We start from the raw sequence: 27,027 nt of genomic DNA, 5'->3' as shown, positions 1-27,027 counted from the left end.
AATTATTACTAAATATAATTTTGAAATACAAAGGAAGTTGTTCAGAATGCTTTGTTCTGGGGCTCAAATATGTAGTGGTGTTACCAGGACAGGCCAGGTCATGAAGGAGTAGAACATTACACTTTAAAGGAACTAGCTGTATCCACAGTCATGTGTGCGGGCCCAGAGATCTTCACAGTTATTAATAAAATATCGATATCTTTCATTTATCTTGTCAAGTGCTTTAAAATTGTATGGGCCATTTCCACACAGTAATTTTATCTCAGCATCCCCTGATACAAAAACTGGTGCTGAAAACCAATGGGATGTGTGTGTGTGTGTGTGTGTGTGTGTGTGTGTGTGTGTGAAGAGAGAGAGGGAGAGAGGGTGTGTTTGGCTGCTCTTGTTTTATTTTGGTTTAATTTTGCTCCGTGCGTCCCCCCAGCTCCGCCCATTGGCAGTGCACAGAATGGGGGTCTTGGACTGTTTGCCAAATGAAATCCTTCCACCTCCACAGTGGTTTGCCTATTTATTCAGTGTATTTGCCTCTTGTATTTCGTGCTGAATATTATTGAACCTTATTGATGTCCCCAGCATTGGCTTCTCTCTGATCAGAGCGATTTGTTCTACCTCTCACTTCTTTTCTATTTATTTATTTGGAGATGGAGTCTCGCTCTGTCACCCAGGCTGGAGTACAGTGGCATCATGTTGGCTCACTGCAACCTCCACTTCCTGGGCTCAAGTGATTCTCATATGTCAGCCTCCTGAGTAGCTGGAATTACAGGTGTGTGCCACCACACCTGGATAAATTTTTTTGTATTTTTAGTAGAGACGGGGTTTTACCATATTGGCCAGGCTGGTCTCGAACTCCTGGCCTCAAGTGATCTGCCTGCCTCGGCCTCCCAAAGTGCTGGGATTACAGGCGTGAGCCACCATGCCTGGCCATTCCTCTCACTTCTAATCATTCTTTTCTTTCTCCAGCGCTCCCTGTCTGACCTTGCAAAGTTTCTCTTCCTCCTGTTTTCCTCCCTCGGCTAATCCTTTCCTCGAAGCCCTGCCATTTTTCTCTGTGTTCTTACACTCTGAACTCAGCCATTTTAGCAGAAACATTTCAAATAGACACAATTCTTTGATTGAGAAAATCAAAGGTCAGAAACACGTCGATTTTCAAACATGCTATGCATGGTTTGGGTCCAAGCAGCTAACAATGCATTTGATTTTACAGGATGCAAAATATGCTAAGGCTAAAGTTAAAAAGTGTATGTGTGTGTGAGCTCAGAGGTTCATGAAATTCTTCTAAATAGTTGCATCGTAACTGTCCCACCTTGGTGTCCACATTGATAAAGTGACAGTTGGTTTTCAGTTTAATCACGGGATGTTTACTTCTTCCTTAGCTGGAGTGATTGTGTGAGTACTGCTGTGCCCAGCAGAACCTTAGGGAAATACGCTGGAGTGTGTTATGCACGTCGATACTGAGAGATGCCTCATAAAAAAAACCCAGACTACTATAAAACAGTTTGAGAACCGCTGGTGTGTGGACGACTGTGTTTAAAGTGGCCAGTTCTATAAGCTGCAACATTCATGTTTTTAATGAGCCCTGACTTGCGTACTCAAACATTGTGTGCTGAAAAACAGACATAACTCAAAGCTGTTTATACGGCTGGAGTGTTTCCAGTTTCTTCCTCTAAAAGCAAAGGGAGGGGAGAAAGCAACCGGCAGGCGTGGTGATGGATGAGCAGGGCTAAATATTTTCCATCTTTAAACAGGGGGAACCAAAAGCAAATATTAGACCACTGTTAAATTCTCGGCAGAGGAGAACAGACTCAGAGGTGATGGAGCACCTTCCAGGCCTCAGGTAACCTAGAGCGTTTTAAAGCCTAATCAGTTACATGCTGGTAATACAGTCCCTGAAGACAAACAAAGCATCCATTACACGCTCGCCGTGACGTCTCACACACATTTCTGGTCATTACTGTGATTTTTTCATTATTTATAGAGAGCCGCAAGCACATATGCCACACTGTAAATGGATGTAGCGTGCCAATTACCCTAATGTTGATTAACTGGGAAAGAAAATGGTGGTCAAGTTTCAGGGACTGTCATCTCTCCCCTTGGAAAGGAAAACCAGACAGTACCCAGCCGTGAGCGGTGAATCAGATGTTGCCACATTTCTCCAACATCTATCTGCCTCGTGCAGAAAACAGAGCCTCTAGGGGACCACCTGGAGCTGTCCTCAAGGCTTAGATCAGAAAGCCCTGACTTCATTTTAGTCGTGGTATTCTCATGAGCGTACAATCGTTTTGCACATTTGGTGCAGAAATGCCTCCATCCCAGCACCGTGGTGGAGTGAATTCCAAGGTCTCCTTTTTCCCCATGAGATATATAGATGGCTATCATCATATTTCATAGCTCAAGCAATTGAAAACTGTTGAATGTGTATTACCAGCCTACAGATGGAAAGTATTTTCCTCCTGGATACGAGCCGTGCTTTCTGCAAGAATATTTAAAAAAAAAAAAAAAAAACAACCAACACGTCAGGGGTCGTTGAAGGTGTTCAGCAGACAGGAAAGTAAATGGACCTCTCAGTGGGTTATTTTTTTATCGGTGTGGGGTAATGTAGACACACTGATGCCTTTCTGGAATCATCTCTGCATAGGGAGATGGCGTGGAAACAAGCTGAAATTAAGAGGCATGAGCTTGCAGAGGCAGAGAGAGCAATAACCACATAGAAGTATAAAGTACGTAAAACATAATTAAAGGCCTGTAGGGTTCTGTTTTGCTCTTGATGCCATTTTGGGGGATATTGATATACACCACGGCAGTGAGGTGTGGCATCTGGGAAAAAAAGCAATATATTAATTCTCAGATCAATCGTTTGTGAAATGCTTTCTTGCCGTCCCAAGCGTGTGACTATTTCACTGATAAGGAATGATTTTCCTGGAGTTAAAGGCAGCTGCCACTGGCTGAGATTGCTGACTAGAGGGGAGGGAAGGAAGGGGGACTGCCCTAGCAAAGGAGGGGTCATTTAAGAGACAGAACCACATCCTCCCCTGGGTTCCCTCTCTCATTCCATTTCACTCTCCACACAATCCAGCAATGGCTCCTAACACAGCGTTGAGACCAAGGTACGGCCTCAGCCTCTCTGTTCTCCCCGTTTTTTTTAATCTCTTGTGTGGGGAAATGCAGACAACTCTTAAGCTACTGTAAATGGCTAAAGTTTGTAGGGGGAAGAACCACAGAAGATGGAGAACATTGGGAGACATATGGAGGCGTATGGGGGACAGTAGTGAGGAAAGGACAGTGAAGCAAGCCAAGCTGACAGTTTCAAAAATTGAACTGATTTAACGAACCACGTCTGATCCTGCAGCTGCAGCATGGACCCCTGCTGCTGCCCTCACTGTTTTTTGTTTTGTTTTGTTTTGTTTTGTTTGAGACGGAGTCCTGCTCTGTCGCCCAAGCTGGAGTGTGGAGTGCAGTGGCGCAATCTCGGCTCACTGCAATCTCCACCTCCCAGGTTCACGCCATTCTCCTGCCTCAGCCTCCCGAGTAGCTGGGACTACAGGCGCCCGCCACCACGCCCAGCTAATTTTTTTGTATTTTTAGTAGATATGGGGTTTCACCGTGTTAGCCAGGATGGTCTCGATCTCCTGACCTTGTGATCCACCTGCCTTGGCCTCCCAAAGTGCTGAGATTACAGGCGTGAGCCACCACTCCCAGCCTCTGTCCTTCCTGTTTCTAAGATGATCTCAGCTCAAAATGATCCCGTTTTGAGAGAAGACATGTTACACACACCACCTCCAGGCAGCCCACAGCCAGTGACTGACGGACGCTGAAGCCCATCAGCCTAACAGGCAATTCATGCTCCAGAGCTCCCGGGAGAAGGGGTCAAGGCTCAACACCAGCTGGCATCACCTCCCCGTCCAGCTGTCTCTCTCTGCTCTTCCCCTCCTCTCACTTTCCTGCTCCTGAGAGCACCCCTCAATTAACCACTCACACGAGAATCCCCCTCTCAGGGGCTAGTCCAGTTGTCTGTGTTCAGATGGAAAAAGAGTGTGCACATGTCTGTCCACACATAGATGCATGCACTAGGGGCAGATACCACTTTGCTTTCTCAGCTTCCCCAGGGGGAGAGGTGGGTGTACTGCCTCCTCCCAGAGGGTGCACAGAGCAGACAGAGAGGGGATAGTGGAGCAGGGCCAGACCTGCGTCTTGGGCTGCCCTTGCAAAAACCGAGTGCCACTCCGTGTCCTGCAGAGAGGCCTGAAACACGGGCTTTCCCAAGCTGCTTTTAAGTTCCGGGTGCAGTGACGGTGAACTGAGATGCTGCGACATGACCCCTTCGCAGAGGCGGCAGGTGGACTTCCAGGCTGCATAGCAATATGGCAGACACTCAGCCGAGCTAGGAGAAAGCAGACCGTGAGTTATACCTAAGCTGGAAATCAGCATGAATTCCAGCAGGGCCAGCACAATCAGGCAAGGAAGAGGCATTGTCTTAGAGACCCAAGAACCAGAGGACAGAGGCTTGGGACCCCAAAACTTCCTCTGGGACCCTCCAGACCCTATGAGCCACTCTCCTCCTGCACACTCAGAAAGCATCCGAGGCGGGGAAGCTGAGGGAGGGCACAGCTGCAAGAGAGACTCAACATGTAAATCCAGAAAGACTGAGCACCGTCTAAAAGGACTAATCAATTACTGGATTTTAAGCCAGAGAGAGCTAAAAGTTTTACTTTTCCTACTATCAGGGAGGAGGGGCCCAGAAGAAAGACGAGATGTTTTCCAGATAAAAGAGGGGTTTTCTCTAAACACAAGAAGGGTTTGAGATGTGACCTGTGACCACACCACAGATCCATGCTACGATCACTTGACTGCTTGAATATGGGGAGGTAAGAGAACTGATCTGCTCTGCCCTGGTATTTATTATTCAGCAGTGCACACACACACATGCACGCACACACATATGCACGCACACAAATGCACACACACATGCACACACACATGCACGCACACGCATGCACGCACACAAATGCACACACACATATGCACACACACACATGCACAGACACATGCACGAACACATGCATGCATGCATGCATGCACATATGCACATGCACATGCTTCTTATAGAAATGATTTTATTTTTATTATGAAAGAATTGCACAGTTGTGGCAATAGACATTTGCCAGAATAGACAGGCACACACTGAAAATTAAGCACACCCATGTAGCCCCTGCTCACCCTCTTCCTAGTTGAGCTCCTTAGAAATGACCATTTTTGATCAAATAAGACTTCCAGAAGGATCTGGCTTAAAAATCAGTCCCAGCCAGTACTTCAACAATTCTTTTCAGTTGTTTTAGCAGCTAGGATCTTTCCACTAGCTAGCCAGGGATTTTATTGAAAGCTGAGATATTGGAAGGGATTTCAAAAAGTTCATGGAAAATGTATATTTTGAAAACACTATGCATGGATTTATTTATTTATTTATTTATTTATTTGCACCAAAATGAATGCATGTGAACTGGTTATAACATGTCTGAATAGGATCCAGTTTGCTGCACTAAGAAGGCTAAGGAATCAGTTTATGAAAAGTCCCTATTGGAGTAACATGAATTCTGCTAAAATTGAAGCAAGAAGCAACATCAAAATTATGGTGAAACTTGAGTGGGAAAATGGTGAAATCATTGATGCTTTGTAAAAAGTTTATGGGGACAGTGCCCCCAAAGAAAACAGTTTAGAAATGGACAGCTCATTTTAAGAAGGGACAAGACAATGTTGAAGATGAAGCCCCCACATCAAGTCGTGAGAAAGAAACTCATCTTGTCCACACCCTAATTGAAGAGGACTGATGATTAACAGCAGAAACAAGGGCCAACACCACAGACATCTCACCTGGTTCAGCTCACACCCATTCTGGCTGAAAAATTAAAATTGATCAAACTTTCCACTCGATGGGTGCCAAAACCATTGCACCCACATCAGCTACAGAAAACAGCAGAGCTTTCGGGGGAAATTTTAAACAAGTGGGATCAAGATCCTGAAGCTTGTCTTCAAAGAATTGTAACAAGAAATGAAACATGGCTTCACTGGTACCATCCTGAAGATAAAGCACAATCAAAGTAAGGGCTACCAAGAGGTAGAAGGAGTCTAGTCAAAGCAAAGCAAGAGTGAACCAGTTAAGACCAAAGGCCATGGCAAGAGTTTTAGGGGATGCTCAAGGCATGTTGCTTGTTCTATTTCTGGATGGCCAAAGTACAATAATATCTGCTTATTGTGAGAGTATTTTGAGAAAGCCAGAGCTTTAGCAGAAATACACTAGGGAAAACTTCATCAGACAGTCCTTCTCCTCCATGACAATGCTCCTGCTCATTCCTCTCATCAAAGAAGGGTGATTTTGTGAGAATTTCAGTGGGAAATCCTCAGGCATCTACCATACAGTCCTGATTTGACTCCTTCTGACTTCTCTTTGTTTCCTAAGCTTAAAAAATCTATAAAGGGCACTCATTCTCCTTCAGTTAATAATGCAAAAAAGATTGCATTGACATGATGAAATTCCAAGGACCCTCAGTTCTTTAGGCATGAACTCAATGGCTGGTATCATAATTTTCCAAAGTGTTGACCTTCATGGAGCTTATGTTGGGAAATAGCATTTATATTTTTTATTTTTATCTTTTAATTTCATTTCTCAATGAATTTTTTGAAGTCTCCTTGTATACTGACATTTTTGTAGGTCTCTTGCACAATTACTATTTTTTAAAATTGTCTTATTTATTTATATTTAAAAGAATTATTTTCACTTATTTATTTCAGTCTTTCTGAGATCCTTTTTCCTAGATGTTTTTTTTGAGACTTGGCTCTGTTGTTCAGGCTGGAATGCAGTAGTTCAATCATGGCTCATGGCAGCCTCCAACTCTAGGGCTCAAGGAATCCTCACACCTCAGCCTCATGAGTAGCTAGGACCATAGATGTATACACAGCCAACTTTTAGGTTTGTTTTTGTTTTTGTGTTTGTTTTTAAGAGATGGGATCTTGCTATGTTTCCCAGGCTGCTCTCGAACTCCTGGCCTCAAGCAATCGATCCTCTTGCCTCAGCCTCCCAAAGTGCTGGGATTACAGGTATGAGCCACTGCACTTGGCCCCTAGATTTCTTTTTCATTTTATTGTCATCCATTCTCAAGGAACTTTTTTCTTGAGAAATGCTTGGGAAGTAAATTTCCAAAGTTCTCTGCATGTTGAGGAATGTGTTTATTTTGCTCTCACACTTGATAATTTAGTTGAATACAGAACTCTAAGTTTAAAGTAAATGTCCCTGAGAACACTGATGCATGACTTCCTTGTCTGCTAGCAGCTAATGTTGCTGATGAGAATTCTGAATCCCACTGGGAACTTGGCATCAGTGTGCATGATTTTTCTCTCTCAAAGATTTTAGAGACTTCTCATTATCCATCTTTTTTTTTTTTCTTTCCTGAAATTTCATGAGGCTATATGCAGGTACAGATCTTTTTCATTCATCCTACTTGGCCCTCTGTGGCCTCTCTCCTCATGAAGAATCATGTCATTCTTCAGCTCTGACAAATATTATCGTTATCTGATGATTAATTCCTCCCTCCACCTTCTCTCTTCCTGCCGGAACTCTTACTAAGTAGACATTGGTCTTTCTAAATTCATCACTTATGTCTCAACTTTTCTCTCAAACTTTTTCTTTCTTTTCGGGTTTTATTTTGTTCTTATTTTCCAGCCCAGGGGATAGACTTCATAGACATCTTCTTCCAGCCCTTCTATTGTATTTTAAATTTTATTTTATTATTTGGACAACCCTATTTTTAATTTCCACAATCTGTTCCTTTATTCAGGCAGCCTGTTTCATAGTCATTTGTTCTTATTTGATGGATGTGATCTCTGCTTGAATCTCTCTGCGGGTTCTCATTAGAGGATCTTTTTGGATCATTATGCTTCATTCCCTTCTCATCATTGTTTGTTCCCTTCCTGCCCTTGGGAGATGATTGTCCAATTTGTTCATCTAAGGCCCACCCTTTCAAGCTGCTGATCTCTGTCCATGTTTGGGAAGGTCCGTGTTGACTCGTGTGGAGTTTCCTTTGCCTTTTCCAACCTCTGTATGGAGGAGAGGCCAGCTGGGGTATCGGGAGCAGGAGTGCTGTGTCAACAGGCAGCCTTGACTCCGGGGCTATGCTCTGAGAAATCTGGCCTGGGGACCCGCGTCCTTCAGTGCACTGGTCCGCGGCGAGATAAGAGCAGAAATGGAGACGAAGCATTTGGAAACTTTTATAGCACTTTTGACATTGACACAATAACGAAGCGTGACCGCCCAGCTTGTGTCTTAGTATCTTTTTAAAAATTCTATTTTCTGGCAATTAATTTTTATTATATTTCACAAAAGTATCAGCCCGTAACAGATTAGAATTTTTTTTTAAAGGCAGGTGGGAGTGGGGGTGTCTTTCGCTGCAGATGGTTCCAGAAGCCCTGCTTTTGGGAACCCAGGCAGGGAGAGGCTACCCCGGCTACCCCTCTGTTATCACATGAGGAAGGGCTTTTGGGCCCATGCCCCCATTCTAAGAGCACTTACCCCTCTGAGCAGCTTTTCAAAAATTGATTCATAATATTTTATATATTTAGGGTGTATGTGTGATTTTTTTTTTTTTTTTTTTTTTGAGACAGGATCTCATTCTTGTTGCCTAGGCTGGAGTGCAATGATGTGATCATGACTCACTGCAGCCTCAACTTTCTGGGCTCAAGCGATCACCCCCATCAACCTTCTGAGAAGCAGGAGCCACAGGTGTGTGCCACCACACCCAGCTAACTTTTTTTATTTTTTCTAGAGATGGGGTCTTGCTATGCTGCCCAGCCTGGCCTTGAACTCCTGGGCTCAAGCGATCCTCCCACCTCAGCCTCCTGAGTAGCTGGAACCACAGGCACATGCCACCACATCCAGCTAGCTTTTTAAATTTTCTGTAGAGATGGGGTCTTGCTTGCTGCCCCGGCTGGGCTCAAACTCCTGGGCTCGAGCAATCCTCCCACCTTGGCCTCCCAAAATGCTGGAATTATAGGCATGAGCCACTGTGCTCAGCCTTTTGTTACATGCATAGAATGTGGAATGATCAGGTCAGGGTATTTGAGGCATCCATCACCTTGAGTGTTCATCATTTCTCTGTGTTGGGAATAATTCAGATTTTCTCTTCTAGCTAATTTGAGATATACAATACATTGTTGCTAGCTGCAATCACCCTACTCTGCTGCCCAGCATTAGAACTTGTACCTTCTGTTTAACTGCATATCCGTACCCATCAAACCAGAGTTTTCACTGGAAAGCTCTCTCTGGCTTCGGCCTGTGGGAGAAGCTGAAGTGGCACCGTGGGGGGTTGTGGGAGGGAAGTGGGATGACTGTACCTGCCCTAACAGTCCTACAGATGATGCTCCCATCAGTCACTCTGTGTCTGCCCTTCCTCTGAGCCTGCCTTCAGTTCAATCTTGACAGATTTGAGGGATTCTACAGTAGGAGAGCCACTCTCAGCTTTGCTGCCAACTCCCTGCTGCAGGCTCTGGGCCGGGGTTTTCTGTCCACTGCCTCCTGCCTTCCAGAAACGCTTCTCACCTGTTATCTGCATTCTTTCCAGGCACCTTTTTATAACCTATCCCCCACTGTTCTTGGCAGGTAAATTTTGTGTTTAGTTCACTATTACTTTTTTAGAGACAGGGTCTCACTCCGTCACTCAGGCTGGAGTGCAGTGGGTACGATCATGGTTCACTGCAGCCCCAACCTCCTGGGCTCAAGGAGTCCTCCCACCTCAGCCTCCTGAGTAGCTGGGACTATAGGCACCCGCCAGCATGTCCAGCTAATTTTTTTTGGATTTGTGGTAGAGTCAGGGTCTCCCTATGTTGCCCAAGCTGGTCTTGAACACCTGACCTCAAGTGACCTGCCCGCCTTGGCCTCACAAAGTGCTGAGATCATAGGCCTGAGCCACTGTACTCAGCAGATTGTTGCCATCTTTGTGTCTATGATTCAAAGACTTTGGAATCCACTTCTCTCTGAGATCACAGAGGAATCAAGATACAAAATGGTGTATCTAGGCATGAGGAACTCAGTGGGGGTGATGGTAATGTTCTATATAATACAGCACCACCCAATAGAAATAAAATGTGTAATTTAAAATTTCCTACTGGCAATACCAAAAAGAAACCAAGGAAATGCATGTTACTAATATATTTTATTTAACCCAACTTATCAAAAATATTATTTCAGCATGCAGTCAATATAAACATTATTAACGAGACGTTTTGTATTCTTTTTTATACACAAAGTCTTCAAAATCTGGTTTCTGTTACACTCACAGAACATCAATGCAGACACCATATTTTCCTCAGAGATACTTGACCTGTATTTAGATTTCATTAACTTTACAGTTGAAAAAGTAGATGAACATGTTCAAATGGCTCCAGACGTACTTAAAAGCTTTTCAATAACAGAATCAAGTGTTAAGTTTTTGGATTTAGATGAAAAATAATTAAAATTGGCCAGGCGCAGTGGCTCATGCCTGCAATCCCAGCACTTTGGGAAGCCGAGGCGGGCAGATCACTGGAGGTCAGGAGTTCGAGACCAGCCTGGCCATCATGGTGAAACCCCGTCTCTACTAAAAATACAAAAATTAGCTGGATGTGGTGGCGGGCGCCTGTAAACCCAGCCACTCAGGAGGCAGAGGCAGGAGAATTGCTTGAACTCAGGAGGTGGAGGTTGCATTGAGCCGAGATCACACCACTGCACTCCAGCCTGGGCTACAGAGTAAGACTCCTTCTCAAATAATAATAATAATAATAGAAGAGAATTAAAACTTTGCTTCCTAATCTCACCAGCCTCCTGTCAAAGTGCTCAACAGTCAAATGTGACTAGTGGCCGTCACACTGGACCACACTGTTCTATGTCCTCATAAGGACGTGGCTTACATAATATGTACATTTGTCAAAACTCATTACATCATATAGTTTTTAAATCATTTATTTATGTATGTACGTATTTATTTGAGATGGGGTTTCGCTCTGTCACCCAGGCTGGAGTGCAGTGGTGCAATCACAGCTCACTGCAGCCTCGAACTCTTGGGCTCAAGTAATTCTCCCGCTTCAGCCTCTGGAGTAGCTGAGACTACAAGCACCTGCCACTGTGCCCAGCTTCATTGCATCGTATGGTTAAAATCTGTTTGTAAATTTCACCTAAACAAACCTCTCTAGTGAATGATATGCAAGATGGAGTGTTTAACAGTGACATATACTGATGATGTCTGCAACTTACTTTGAAACACACCCCCAAAAAAAAGACAGGAGGTTGGGAGGCTGAGGCGGATGGATCACGAGATCAGGAGATCGAGACCATCCTACTAACACGGTGAAACCTCGTCTCTATTAAAAATGCAAAAAATTAGCCAGGAATGGTGTCAGGCATCTGTAGTCCCAGCTACTCGGGAGGCTGAGGCAGGAGAATCACGTGAATCTGGGAGGCGGAGCTTGCAGTGAGCTGAGATCGCGCCACTGTACTCCAGCTTGGGGGACAGAGCGAGACTCCATCTCAAAAAAAAAAAAAAAAAAAAAAAAAAGAGACAGGAGGACTGATAGCGAGATAGACAGATAGATCTGTGATAAAGCCAATAGAGCAAAATGCTAGTTGTAGAATCAAGTGGTGGGGTATATGGGGATTCTATGGAAATTCATTAGATGATTCTTCTAACTTTTCTGAACATTTAAAATTTTTAATAAGATGTTGGGGGAGACAGAGGCTTGTCTTACAGAACTAGACCCACATGCAGTCCCGTCTATAAAACTCAGAAACATAACACTGAGTGAAAGGGTCCAGGCTGTGAAAAGAACCCACGCATGCTGCTGTTTACATACAGTTCACAAACAGGCAAACTGACGGATGCTATCAGAGGCAGGAATGTGGCTACGCTTGGTGGGAGAGTGATAGGAATGAGACACAAGGGGGTTTCTGGGGCACAGATGAAGTTCCATGTTTTGATAGAATGAAGTGTGAGTGTGGGTTACACTCGCATTTAGGCTAATGGCCTCCAGTTCCATCCAAGTTGCTGCAAAAATTCATCAGACTTTGCAGCATTTGTGGACTTGACTTTATACATATCTCTAGAGACATGTTTCGCTGTTTTAAGGTATTGCCCTCATTTCATATCTTGCAGGAGGGAAATCTGAGCTCTTCTTTAAAATGACAGGCCAGATGCCGTGGCTCACGTCTGTAATCCTGACACTTTAGGAGGCTCAAGCAAGAGGATCGCTTGAGGTCAGGAGTTCAAGACCAGCCTGGGCAACATAGTGAGACCTCATCTCTACAAAAGATTAAAAAATTAGCCAAGCGTGGTGGCGTGTACTTGTAGTCCCAGCTTCTAGAGAGGCCAAGGCAGCAGGATGGCTTGAGCCCAGGAGATCAAAGCTGCAGTGAGCTGTGATCAAGTCACTGTACTCCAACCTGGGCGGCAGAGCGAGACCCTGTCTCAAAAATAATAAAATAAAGTAAAATAAAATAAAGTAAAATAAAATGCTGGCCAGGTGCGTTGGCTCAAGCCTGTAATCCCAACACTTTGGGAGGTCGAGGCGGGCGGATCACAAGGTCAGGAGTTCGAGACCAGCCTGACCAACTGGTAAAACCCCGTCTCTACTAAAAATACAAAACTTAGCCAGGCGTGGTGGTGCATGCCTGTAGTCCCAGCTACTCAGGAGACTGAGGCAGGACAATCGCTTGAACCCTGGGAGGTGGAGGTTGCCGTGAGCCGAGATCGTGCCACTGCACTCCAGCCTGGGCAACAGAGCAAGACTCCATAATAAATAAATAAATAAATAAATAAATGCCACTGCCTGATTTAGAGTTTTCATAGAGTATAAGCAGCTTCCCCGGTCCTGGGTAGGCAGTGAGATGTGTCCTTAGGGACGAAGGCCTAGAAGGCTGTGGGTCTTGGTGTTCATTTTAGAAACTTTCTTTACAGCCCTTGCTTGCATTTCTGCATGCTTTACAGGAAGCAAACCGGTGTCTTCCTTCATCCCTAGCACATGCACATCAGTGCAAACACATTCCTCACTGGTAGTTCAGATTCTTCCGTGCTTGGACCAAAATCCCATTTTTTATTTATCGTCTTGCTGAAAGTTTAATTTACTGAAGGCCTTTCCTTCTAGCACCTCGAGGAACTTTTCTCAGAACGCTTAAAACATGAAACAGAAGCCTACATTCTCTAGCCGTAATGAGGGGATCAAAAGAGAGGGAGAGAGATGAGAGGAGAGTGGTAAACTGAGGCAGAGTAGAATGAGAGGTGCAGAAGCTGGGGAAACAGGCGGGGGGGGTGGCGCGGGAGGCATCGGTCAATTGCAGCAAGAAAATAGAAACTAAGGTTTTCTGGGTAGGCACGGTTCATCCAGATTTTTATTTCAATAGCTTTAGGGGTACATGCGATTTTGGGTTACGTGGATGAAGTGTGTAGTGGTGAAGTCTGGGCTTTTAGTGTTCCTGTCCCTGGAATAGTACACGTCGTACAGTGTACATTGTACCCAGCAGGTGATTTGCCACCCCCTACCCCCTCCCATTCTTCCCCCTTCCGAGTCTCCAATGTCCATGATCCCACTCTGCCTGCCTTTGCCTACCCATAGCTTAGCTCTCGCTTTTAAGTAAGAACATGGAGTATTTGGTTTTCCACTCCTGAGTTACTTCACTTTAGATAATGGCCTCCAGTTCCATCCAAGTGCAAGTTACTACAAAAGACTTTATTTCGTTCTTTTTCATGGCTGAGTAGTATTCCATGGTGCGTGTATGTGTGTGTGTGTGTGTGTGTGTGTGTGTGTATCACATTTTCTTTCATCCAGATTTTTGAGTCCACAATCCCTGTAAACCCTTGGGACCATCCCACCCACGACGCTGGCCATTTGGGGTAAATTATCAAAATGCTGACATCCAGCCGGACACGGTGGCTCACACCTGTAGTCCCAGCACTTTGGGAGGCTGAGGTGGGCAGATCACTTGAGGTCAGGAGTTCGAGGCCAGCCAGGCCATCATGTTGAAACCCCATTTCTACTAAAAATACAAACATTGGATAGGTTTGGTGGCGCACGCCTGTAGTCCCAGCTACTTGGGAGGCTGAGGTGGGAGAATTGCTTGAACCCAGGAGGTGGAGCTTGCAGTGAGCTGAGATCGCACCACTGCATTCCAGCCTGGGTGACACAGCGAGACTCCGTCTCAAAAAATAAAAATAAAGTAAAATGATGACATCCAAATCACAATTTCTCTCACAAGCATAGTTCACCAGAACATTGAGGGTGCAAGCTGATGATGGATATCTTGGACCCCAAAGCTTTTGGGGTGAGGAAGGCCTTTGCAGGGGTGCTGACCAGCCAGCATGCCCAGGAAGCTTCCAGAACAGGGGCTGAGGGAGGAAAGAGGCTTGGGGTGTAGGAGGCTGCAGAATTTTATGTGGGACACCCCGTTCTCCCGCGCACACACACATTGCAGTGACAGGCTCTGGAATTTCTTGAGAAATTCGGCTAGACCTGGGGAGCCAAAGGCCTGAAGAACCTAGAAAGGGGATAGCCCCTTCCAAGGCCCCACCTGGACTCTGCCTGGGGTCACAGCTGGGTGGGGACTGACAACCACGCTGGTCCAGCCTCACCCCGACTGATGCAGGTGGCCTGGACCCCGAGACTCGCCTTGGTCTCCCCATCCCCGGCTCCCTGATCTGTCCCCAAGCACCCCCACCCCAGGCCCTGTCCCCACTCCCACCCCCACCTCCTTACCGCCCTCCTCCCGAAGCACCGACTCCGCCCCCTCCCTCTCTTCCTTATCTTTTTCTAACCTTTCGCATTTTTTAGTCTCATTTCCTGTCGGGTTTTGCATTTCCCTCCCCCGCCCCTCCTAGCCTATGACATACTTTCTCTCCTTTTTTCTCTCCTGCCTCCTCTGGCCTTTGGACTCCTGCCCGCGCCGCCCGCAGCCCCCTCCTGGCCCTGCAGCCCCTGGGCGGGCGGGCCCCTCGGAGGACGGGTCCGGGCCCGCGGGGAAGGAGGGCCCGGTCGCCTGGAGGAAGCCGGAGGCCTGCGTGGAGGAGGCGCCCCGCGCAGCTGGCGGAGCATGAGCGCCCCAGGTAGGCGCAGCCGGGATGGGGGAGCTGGTGGAGGGGGAGCACGAGGCGGGGAGCTGGGGAAAGAGAGGAGGACATGGGGAGGAGATGGGGGGCATTAGTGAGATGACATGGTAGTGGGGCGTGGGGGGGATGGGAGTGGCTCCTGCTGGCCCCGCGATGATGGGGGTATCCTTCCATCTCTGTCCCCCTGCCCCACTTCTCTCTCTCACTCTTATCTCCTCCTTTTCCCTTCCAACCCTTTTTCTCCCTCACTTTCCACCTCGTGTACCTCTCCTCCGTGTCTCTCTGAGCGTCTCTGAGTATCTCTGCCCAGCAAAACCCCCACCTCCTCCTACTGGACAGGAAAAAATCGGGGGTCAGGAGGCTGCAGCCCCTTGGTGCACCTGCCCAGAGGGAGGAAGAGAAACTTTTCTGACACCTGAAGGGCCCGGAAGTTTGCAGACCACAGCCCAGCCTGACTCAGAGGCTCCTGGGAAGGTGGGGCCTGGCTCAGGGAGGAAGGGCAGCCCCACCAAAAGAGGGTATGGAGCTGGGAGATGGGAGAGGACAGCCTCCCGCAGGGACTCTACTAGAAAGGGAGTGGTGGGGGCCCCCAGTGGAGGGGGCCCAGGTTCCCCACTGAAACCCGGACCAGTCCCCAGCGGCCTCAGGCCTGAAAGCCACCCACCCCCAGGAGGCCACTCCAGGCCCGATGGGGCCACCAGGCCTTCTGCTGAGCCCCCTCTGAAGATAGGGGCAGAGAGGGTGTTTCTGTCCCTCAGGGGCTCTGAGCACCGCTGGAGGCTGTCACGGGGACCCAGGTTCATGGACAGTGGTCTCAGCTGTGAGCTTCAGGGCTGCCCACACAAACTCCGTCTTGGACCAAACTGATCTCTGTCTGTCCCGCCTGCTCTCAAAGCCTTTGATTTGTAGTTCAAAAATGTTTCTCCTGACGTTTATGACTCGTCTTGAAGGTATAAGGTTACCAACCTGCCAGAAAGGGGAGAGAAACAGTCGATCGTTCATTCCACGTTTATTAAGTGCTCAGCCTGTGCATAATACGTGCCAGAAATCCCAGGAGCCAGGAATTAATATGAGGACAGGAATTTCTTGTGCTTAATATGAGGACAGGAATCCGTTAAGTGTCCATTTCTGTGCTTTCGCGGAATCTCCCGTTCTTTCCCCAGCGAGGCATCTGTAAAGAGTTGATACTCCTGCCTCCGGCCGGGGCTGCCCTGAGGAGAGTAACAGTGACCGGGACTCTGAAGCATAGCCAAGGCCAGGGACTGCTTGGACCCGTGTAGATGTTACTTGCCTGGGTATCAGATAGGCAGGCCGTGGCTCCCCTGGCCCCAGCAGTCTTCAGTTAATGCATGAATGGTCCTTGATGTGATTTTTTTAAAAATCGTGGTGAAATACACATGACATAAAAGTAGCTCACTGAACCGCTTTGAAGCGCACAGTGGACTGGCGTTAAGCCCATTCGCATTGTCTTGCAGTGGTCACCACCGTCCAGCTCTTCCCAAACTGAAACTGTGTCCCCCATTAAAGAACATCTTCCTGGCTCCCTCCTCAGTCCCTGGCAGTCACACTTCTCCATTCTGTCTCTAGAAATCTGATGATTTTCCGGACCCCGTATAAGGGGGCTCATACAACCTGTGTCCTTCCCATGCCTGGCTTATTTCTCTGAGCCTCATGTCCTCAAGGTTCATCTGTGTTGTCACCTGTGACCGAATCTCCTTCCTTTTTCAGGATGAATAATATTCTGTCGTGCAGATAGACCATATTTCGTATATCTGCTCATCCTTTATGTGATTTTTAAAAATGACTTCTGGCCGGGCGCAGTGGCTCACGCCTGCAATCCCAGCACTTTGGGAGGCCAAGGCGGGTGGATCACCTGAGGTCAGGAGTTCGAGACCAGCCTGGCCAAAGTGGTGAAACACGATCTCTACTAAAAATACACACAAAAAATTAGCCTGACGTGGTGGTGCATGCCTGTAGTCCCAGCTACTTAGGAGGCTGAGGCAGGAGAATCGCTTTGAACCGGGGAGGCGGAGGTTGCAGAGAGCTGAGATCGCACCACTGCACTCCAGCCTGGGCGACAGAGCAAGACGCTGTCTCAAAAAAAAGACTTCTAAACCTAAGTCTTCTAAAGATGACGACGCTTGTTTGAATCCATCAGTGGGCGTGTGTGGGTGGCTTTGTACTTGGTGGCACAGGGGACGCAGGAGGGATGTGAGAAGCAGTGCTCCAACATGAGTAGGTTCATCACACAGTCTGTGTATGCCGTGGTCAGAGTGTGGCTGAGACGCACATGAGATGGAAAAGAATTAGGAGGAGTGGGGAGGGAAGCAGGGAGTGAACTTGGGAGATGGTAGGACTCAGAAGGTCCAGGGATCCCTGGAAGGTTCCAGGCTGAGATGGTGCTGAAAATCTCAGGGAGGAAGGGCAGTCCCCCCGAAAGGGGGTACAGAGTTGGGAGATAGGACAGGACAGCCCCCTGTGGACACTGTACTAGGAAAGGAGTGGCAGGGTCACAGGAGGGGGTCCAGGTTCTAGGAGTCCAGAAATTCGAGACCAGCCTGGGCAACATGGCAAGACCTTGTCTTTACAAAAAATACCAAAAAATTAGCCAGACATGGTGGTGTGCATCTGTAGTCCCAGCTACTTGGGAGGCTGAGGCAGGAGGATCATTTGAGACTGGGATGTGGAAGTTGCAGTGAGCTGAGATGGTGCCACTGCACTCCAGTTTGGGCTACAAAGCAAGGCAATGTATCAAAAAAAAAAAAAAAAAAAAAAAAAAAAAAACAGGAGCAGTGTCTAGACTTCTTTATCCTATGCAGTGATTCTGGGCCCTTCCGATAAAAGACTTGCTTCTTGGGACTGAGGGGCTGTGTGACTGTGGTTTGGTGGTGGCTGGCAGGGGCCATGGAGATGAAGATGCACTTGTGATCATAGCTCCTCATAGCATGTCATGCAGGAAAGGCCAAATGGGGTCCTGATTTTCAGATGGTGATGATGAAAAGGCATGTCAAGTGGTGAAAAATGGAGCCTCTTGAATCCATTTTTAAAACCGCCTTTAGGCATGGTGGCTCATGCCTGTAATCCCAGCACTTTGGGAGGCAGAGGTGGGAGGATCGCTTGAGGTCAGGAGTTTGAGACCAGCCTGGGCAACATGGTGAAACCCCGTCTCTACTAAAAATACAAAAATGAGGTGGGCACCTGTAATTCCAGCTACTCGGGAAGCTGAGGCAGGGGAATCGCTGGAACCTAGGAGGCAGAGGTTGCAGTGAGCCGAGATTGCCCCACTGCACTCTAGCCTGGGCAACAGAGTGAGACTCTGTCTCCAAAAAAAGAAAAAAACAAAAAACAAAAAACCACTTTCCATTTCCTCTTGCCCAGCCCCTACACTCTCTGCTTTGCAGGCCGTGCTCCCAGAGGCATTCCATCTTTTGGGTTGGAGCCCATGAAGGCATGGGTTCGTGGCATGACTACTGATCAGTGCTAGCGCTGTGACCTTGGCTTGCCATGTGACCTTGGCTAGCTGTGTGACCTTGGACAGCCTTCCCATCACCTAAGCTCTCCGAGAGTCATTTCTCTAATGAAATCAGGATATCAATACTGGTTATTTTCAGTGTTGTCAGTTACACCAAGCATAAAATGAGAAAATACGGCATATGACATAGGATTACCTTTGCCGTGATGACTAAGGTCTGCAGCAGATCAGAGGCTGGACTCTGGAGTCCAGACCCAGGGCTATAGTACCAGCCTCCCCGCAAACACCAGCTGGATGGACCTCCTTACTTTTTTCTGGTGCAACCTCTAATTCCTTGTCTGCAATCTCAGTCTTACAGGGGAATTATGAGGCCCAAGGAAATCACAGACCGAGCTGATGCTCCGTCAATCTACCCTGTAAAAAAACTCTCACTCTGGGTGGTTGCAGTACCCAAATCAGTCTAGAAAATATCTTGATAAATATCTTGTTTGGCTGGGCACGGTGGCTCATGGCTGTAATCCCAGCACTTTGGGAGGCCAAGGTGGGTGGATCCCTTGAGTCCAGGAGCTCCAGACCAGCCAGCCTGGGCAACATGGTGAGACCATGTCTCTACAAAAAAAAAAAAAATACTAAAAAATTAGCCAGGCATAGTGGTCCCTCCTTACTTGGGAGGCTGAGGCAGGAGGATCATTTGGGCCTGGGATGCAGAAGTTGCAGTGAGCCGATATCACACCACTGCACTCCAGCTTGGGCGACAGAGCAAGACCCTGCCTCAAACAAAAAAAAGAAAGAAAGAAAATATTTTGATCGATTGATTGAAATACAGAAACAAAAAGAGAAGGAAAAGGCAACCTTCGAGGAAGCGCCTTAAACATGCTCTTCTGCTAAAGAAAAATTAGAAGGCAACGGGGCGCGGTGGCTCACGCCTGTAATCCCAGCACTTTGGGAGGCCGAGGTGGGCAGATTGCCTGCGGTCAGGAGTTCGAGACCAGTCTGGCCAACATGGTGAAACCCCATCTCTACTAAAAATACAGAAAAAATTACGCAAGCGTGGTGGTGGGCGCCTGTAATCCCAGCTATTCGGGAGGCTGAGGCAGGGGTATTGCTTGAACCAGGGAGTTGGAGTTGCCGTGAGCTGAGATCGCACCACTGCACTCCAGCCTGGGTGACGGAGTGAGACTCAGTCTCAAAAAAAAAAAGAAAAGAAGAAGAATTAGAAGGCACAGATTCCAGATGCCAGCCTCTTCCTGTGGCAGGCCACATAAGAAAAGCACAGCCAGGGCACCGCACACTCCATACAAAGAGCAGGCCCCATGCCTTGTCCGTACTCTCTCCTTGAGGGACTGCCGCTCTCTGGGTCAGTGGTTTTGATGGGGTGATTATTTTCGGGAGGGTAACCTTTTGGGTTGTGATTTGTTCAAGGGCTCGGAGATTATAATGGTCGCTGTCACATTTGTGTAATAGGTGTTGGTGGCTGAGAGCCAGAGGGTGATAAAGTCCTTCCAGTCCCGTCTGTATGGCTGTCACTTCTTCTTCCCCTCTCCTGCTCCTCGAAGCACACTCGTTCCTCCAAAGTGCCGGGTTCCTCCTGGCCCAGCCGGGGCCATTCCTCAGTGGACATTATTCCTTGCAAGTCTGGGAGCCAGAAAGGGGCATGTGCAGTATCCATGCTCGCAAACAGGGCTCCGTCCTCCTCTGTGTGGTTTCTGTGTCTAGCGTGTCATCTTCCTTCCTGCCTCTCTGCAACTCAGGAATTTGCTGTCTTTATACCCAAGTATGACAGCAGCAGAGTAGGGGCTGCCCTGTGCCATGTCCTTGGTCCTGGTGGTGTCAAAGGCAACACCTGCCAGGACAGTGCTGATTATGATCGCTGCCATTCCCCTGGGACTGGCCTCATTCATTAAGAGGCAAGATGAAAAAAAAAAAAAAAAAAAAGGCCAGGCACGAGGGCTCACGCCTGTAATCCCAGCACTCCAGCACTTTGGGAGGCCAAAGCAGGAGGATTGCTTGAACTCAGGAGTTGGAGACCAGCCTGGGCAACATAGCAAGACCCCATCTCTATAAAAAATTTAAAAATGAGCCAGGTATGGTGGTATGTACCTGTGGTTCCAGCTACTCAGGAGACTGAGGTGGGAAGACTGCTAGAGCTCAGGAAGCTGAGGCTGCAGGGAGCCGCAATTGCACCACTGCATTCCAGCATGGGCAACAGAGTAAGACCGTCTCAAAAAAAAAAAAAAAGAAAAGAAAAGCTGCTTTCTGGAGAGATCTACAGACTTAGAGCCTGGCAGACAAGGTGTCCATTCCGGCTCCACTACCTGCACTCTCTGTGACCCCAACAAAGTCACACGATGATTTTGAGCCTCAACTGCTGCACGTGTAAAATGGGTATAAAATTACCATCCCTAGCGGGGCGCGGTGGCTCACACCTGCAATCCCAGCACTTTGGGAGGCCGAGGCAGGCGGATCACCTGAGGTCAGGAGTTTGAGACCAGCCTGGCCAACGTGGCAAAACCCTGTCTCTACGAAAAGTACAAAAATTAGCCTGGCGTGGTGGCGGGCGCCTGTTATCCCAGCTACTTGGGAAGCTGAGGCAGGAGAATCACTTGAACCCGGGAGGCAGAGGTTGCAGTGAGCCAAGATTGTACCACTGCACTCCAGCCTGGGTAACAGAGCGAGACTCCATCACAATATAATAATAAGGATGATGCCACCCCTAGGTTAGCATAGACCAAAGTGTTTCCAAACGCACCAAATGTGTCAAGGGGTTCTGCAGCTTCTGCTTTTAAGTTTTACTTCTGACTTGCTCATTCAGAGGCCAGGAGGGAGAACAGAGAGAGATGAAATGCAAAACAGAATATATGCAGCAAGAGCTATTTCCTTAATTTACTAAGAACTCTTGTAAACCAATTAGACACGGGAACTGGCACACTTTTTCTTGAAAGCTCCAAATAGTAAATATTTTAGGCCTTGTGAGCCAGAGGGTCTCCGTCGAAGCTACCAACGCTGTCCTTGCGGGGTGGAGGCGGCTGTAGATGGGAGTAAGTGTGGCCACCTTTGGCCCAGTGGACGGCACAGGACTGGACCCTCAGTGGGAGTGTCCAGACCCCAAAATTAGAGAATTCAACCAATAGAAAAAATGGTGAAGGGGTACACACACACAGAATATCAGCTGGTCAGTCAGCATGCTTCGTTTACAATTAAATCCATGTGAAGTAATACAACAGGGACATAGCGTTTTCCACTTGTCAGACTGGCAAACATCAAAAAGTTTGATAGGCCGGACGTGGCAGCTCACACCACACACGTGATCCCAACACTTTGGGAAGCCCAGGTGGGAGGATCACTTCAGCCTAGGAGTTTGAGATCAGCCTGGGCAACATAGTGAGATCCCACTTCTCCAAAAAAACTTTAAAAATTAGCCAGGCATGGTGACATGCACCTGTAGTAGTCCCAGCTTCTCCAGAGGCTAAGATGGGAGGATCATGGGAGCCCAGGAGTTCAAGGCTGCACTGAGCTGGGATTGCACCACTGCACTCCAGCCTGGGCAGTACAGCAAGACCCTATCTCTAAAAATAAAATTAAAAAAAGGGTAAAACTGATTGCCCATCAGTAATAATAATAACTTTTAAAAATTAAGGTGTAACACACACACAGTACAGTCTTAAGCATACATACAACTTAATGGGCTTTTAAATGCCTTTCTGGAGCCAATCACCCAAATCAAGATTTGGGTCCCTTCTAGGTTCTGGGGAAGTCCCATATCCCCTCCCAGTCATTACCCCTCCCCGTCCCCTTCCAACCTCTATCACCATCCCTGTCCTTGAACTTCGCATGGACAGAGACACATTCAACGTTTCTTTTTCATTGCTACACAGTATTTCATGGTACAAATTTACCGCAATAGGGGCAGGCGCTGTGGCTCATGCCTGTAATCCCAGCACTTTCGGAGGCCAAGGCAGGCAGATTGCTTTGAGCTCAGGAATTCAAGACTGGCCTGGGCAACATGGTGAAACCATCTCTACAAAAATTCAAAAATTAGCCAAGCGTTGGTGGCTTGTGCCTATAATTCCAGCTCCTCGGGAGGCCGAGGCTGGAGAATTGCTTGAGCCCGAGAAAGAGGAGGTTGCAGTGAGCCAAGATCGTGCCACTGCACTCCAGCCTGGGTGACAGAGTGAGACCTGTCTCAAAAAAAAAAAAACAAAAATTTACCACAATTTACTTATCCACCTGACAGTTGATAAACATTTCTGTTGCTTGCAGTTCGGGGCTATCATGATGAAACCACTGTGAACATTCTTATACATGTCTTGGTGGTGATGGCCATTTTAGAAAAAAAAAAATCTGGAAGCAGCCTGGGCACAATGGTTCATGCCTATCATCCCAGCACTTTGGGAGGCTGAGGCAGGAGGATCACTTAAGCCTACTTGTTTGAGACCAGCCTGGGCAACATAGCGAGACCTCATCTCTACAAAAAAGGTAAAAGTTAGCTGGGTGTGGTGGCCATGCCTGTGGGCCTAGATACTTGGGAGGCTGAGGTGGGAGGATCACTTGAGCTCAGGAGGTAGAGGCTGCAGTGAGCTGTGATTGCACCACTGCACTCCAGCCTGGGCGACAGAGGGAGACCCTGTCTCTGAAATATAAAAAATCTAAGGGTAAACAGAGGCCCTGTGCCGGCGTTTTCTGCGGTTTAGTACATTGCTATGTCGGTGGGTAAATGTTGTTATGAAGTAAAACTGTAACGTTATTGACATCAGTGCTTCGTTGCCTGCCTCTGTGTAAGGATTATGTGACTCATGGAAGTCTTCTAAGAAGAAATGGCCTATTTTTAAAGGGATTCAAGTATCACTGGTTCCGGGGGAAACGTTCAGCAGAATAATAACGATACCTCACACTGCCTTCCAACACTCCTGACTTCAGTTCTCAGATGCGTTTCAGAAACCAACGTGTTAACCAGCAGAGAGCCTCTGGGAGCCGACACGGTGATCCCTGTTTGCCGACGAACAGGCACCGTGATCCCTGTTTGAGTCCCTGAGGTACGCAGAGGTTCTTGGCTCTTTGTAGGAGAGTTCTCAATCTTTGAAAAATGTTTCTCCCGCTTCTTAACAGACGGCCTTTTACCGGGCCCTGTTCCGAGTTTTCGGAGCTCGGGGAGGTCTTAGACTGGCAAAGAGCATGACCTAGTGGAGAAAGGATCCAGCTGTGGTACAAGCAGAAGGCCATCTGTGCACCTGGGACGGGGTCACCCTGTCTCCTCACTCATTTTATGTGGAAGTTCGATATAATTTTGTCTTGCTCTGTTGCCCAGGCTGGAGTGCAATGGTGCCATCATAGCTCACTGCAACCTCAACCTCCTGGGTTCAAGCAATCCTCTCACCTCAGCCTCCCAAGTAGCTGCGACTAAAGGCACGTAACACCATGACCGGCTAATTTTTTAATTTTTTGTAGAGATGAGGGTCTTGCTATGTTGCCCAGGCTGGTCTCGAACTCCTAGGCTCCAACTATCCTCCTGCCTCAGCCTCCCAAAGTTCTGGGATTACAGACATGAGCCACCGTGCCTAGTCCTGTATCTTTCTTAACTAATTTACACATATGTACATATTATTTTTAAAAAATTATATATGTAATTGTGTGTTTAATTATATAATTACATATAATTATATTTGTATAATAAATAATTATATTTATATAATTTATATATATAATTTAATAATTTTATATGTACACTTTTATTTTCTTTGAGATAGAGTCTCACTCTTGTTGCCCAGGCTGGAGTGCAATGGCACAATCTCAGCTCACTGCAATCTCCACCTCCTGCGTTCAGGCAATTCTCCTGCCTCAGCCTCCTGAGTAGCTGGAATTACAGGTATGCACCACTATGCCCAGCTAATTTTGTATTTTTAGTAGAGACAGCATTTCACCATGTTGGCCAGGCTGGTCTCGAACCCCTGACCTCAGGTGATCTGCCCACCTCAGCCTCCCAAAGTGCTGGGATTACAGGCATGAGCCACCGTGCCCAGCTGTAATTTTAAAACCCAACCTTATGTCTTGTGGCAGAGTCAGACTAATGGGCCTCAGAGGCCCTCCTGCCACTGCACTGGTGGCCCTACTTCCTCCTCCCACCTGCCTGGTGCCTCCTGCCTCTGCGCCTGGCACCTCGCCCTGCCCTGTGCCTGAGATGGTGATCCGGCCACCTGCCAAGGCCCGCTCTGCACAGGCACCAGAGCCCACCTCTCTCCAATCAAAGATGCTTCTCGAGCAACTGTCTTCTCTCTCTGCTGCATCTTCCATTCTGTATTCCCTCTCTCCGGGGACCATTCCTATCTGAGTGCGGATCTACTGCAGTTTCACCCACTTTAAAACAAACAAACGACAAACCTGTCTTGATTTTACATTCCCCTCCAGCCTTCGCCGCATTTCTCTGCACCCCCTTGGTATTCATTTGCTCGGGTTGTCATAACAAAATCCCACAGACTGGGACATTTATTGCCTTGCATTTTTGGAAGCTGGAAGTCCTAGGAAGGTGCTGGCCGGGCTGGTTCCTTCGGAGGCCTGTCTCTGCAGCTGCCAGGTGCCATCTTCTCCCTGTGTCCTCGCCTGGCCTTTTCTCTTGGGTGTGTGTCCTCTGGGTCTCTGTGCCTCCAATTTCCTCTTGGTATAAAGACACAGGTCAGATTGGATTAGGGTCCACTCCAATCACTCCACTTTAATTTCATCACCTCTTTAAAGACCTTGTCTTCAAATACAGCCCCATTCTGAGGTCCTGGGGGTTAGGACGTCCATAATAGGAATTTGGAGGGACAGGATTCAGCCCGTAACACCTTTATAGTAAAGTGGTGTCTGTACTCCCTGTCCTAATTCTTCTCCTCCCCTTCCATCTTGAGCCCACTTTAGTCAGGCTTTTGTCCCCAGTACTCAATTTAAACAGCTCTAGTCAAAACCACCCGTGTGGCCAGGTGTGGGCTCACGCCTATAATCTCAGCACTTTGGGAGACCAAGCCAGGAGGATCCCTTGAGGCTATGAATTTGAGACCAGTCTCGGCAACATAGGAGATGCCGTCTCTACAGGAAAAAAAAAAAAAAAGCCATGTATTGTGGTGTGCACCTGTGGTCCCAGCTACTTGGGAGGCTGAAGTGGGAGGATCACTTGAACCCAGGAGGTCGAGGCTATAGTGAGCTATGATCACACCACTGCATTCTGGCCTGGATGATAGAGTAAGACTCTGTCTCAAAAAAATAAATAAATAAATAAAAATAAAACAAAAACACGAAGTCACCAATGCCCTTATCTGATGGTCCATCCTCAGTCTTCATAGATTTTGATATCAGCAGGATCTTATAAGACCCATTCTTCTCTCCTCTTTGAAACACACATTCCTTTAGCTTTGGGGCTTCTCCCTCTTGTTTTTTTTGCCCCCTCTTTGCTAGCTACTCCTTCCTGGCCTCCCTTTTCTGACTCCTCTGTCTCCCTCACCTCTGAGGTCAAACTGCCGGGAGCTCAGTCTGTGGGCCTCTTCCCCCAGGTGGTCTGAGACCTCCCACCTCTTGCTTTAAAAGTCATCTATATGCCAACAACTCCCAAGTTTATATCTTCTGCCCAGGCTCTCCTCTTGAACTTTAGACTTTAATATCCAACTGTCTTCACGTGTCTGCCTGGACATGGAGTGAATCCAAAATCAAACTTGTGATTTTCTGAACTCTGTCTTCCATCCTGCATGGGGCTCGGGCTTAAGATCCTTGGAACTGTCCTTCACTTCTCTGTTGGTAGTTTGTCCGCTTGCTGGGCATAGAAAAGAAAATTTGCTCTGGCTCGGTCATGAAGAATGTCATTCTCAGGCATCTTTTGATAGGGAAATCTTTTTTTCCTTCTTTCTTTTTTTTTTAGGCATGTCTCAGGCTGGAATGCAGTAGCATGATCTCAGCTCACTGCAACTTCCGCCTCCTGGGCTCAAGCGATCCTCCTGCCTCAGCTTCCCAAGTAGCTGAGACTGTAGGCGTGCACCATCATGCCCAGCTAATTTTGGTATTTTTTGTAGAGACAGGGTTTTGCCATGTCACCCAGGCTGGTCTCGAACTCCTGGATTCAAGTGATCTGCCTGCCTCGGCCTCCCAAAAGTACTGGGATTATAGGCATGAGCCACCTTGCCCTGCCTTGATGGGGGAATTCTTTCTGCAGTAGATGGGACACCACACAGTGCACTGGAGAGGCTACTGGGCTCAGAAAGAGGGATTTGGTTTTCGGCCACTGACCCATTGAGCAGTCTGGGCCAAGTTCCCCTTCACCTCTGGGGCTCAGTTTCCTCGTAAGTCAAATGAGAAGACTGGACAGGACTTGGGGTGGTAAATGCGTTGCATTTGGCAAGCCAGTTCCAATCAACTAGTAATGGCTTGCTGGAGGGCCACGTTGAGGACCCAGGCTCAGGGATCAATCACCGATGTTTGCCCATG

General features: G+C 47.6%; 1 protein-coding gene across 5 annotated transcripts in view; it reads left to right on the top strand.

The window, feature by feature from the left end:
- Positions 1 to 14,887: 14,887 nt before the first annotated feature.
- Positions 14,888 to 27,027, top strand: part of CARD11 (caspase recruitment domain family member 11) — a 139,501-nt gene continuing 127,361 nt past the window's right edge. For all 5 annotated transcript variants that reach the window (XR_012432172.1, XR_012432170.1, XM_045389759.3 and 2 more), the window contains exon 1: positions 14,888 to 15,107. The gene's annotated coding sequence lies outside the window, so the exon portion shown is untranslated. The remainder of the gene's footprint in view (positions 15,108 to 27,027) is intronic.

Source organism: Macaca fascicularis, chromosome 3 (assembly GCF_037993035.2).
Source record: "Macaca fascicularis isolate 582-1 chromosome 3, T2T-MFA8v1.1".
In the NCBI taxonomy this organism is placed as follows: domain Eukaryota; kingdom Metazoa; phylum Chordata; class Mammalia; order Primates; family Cercopithecidae; genus Macaca; species Macaca fascicularis.
This window is presented reverse-complemented; position numbering and strand designations above follow the sequence as displayed.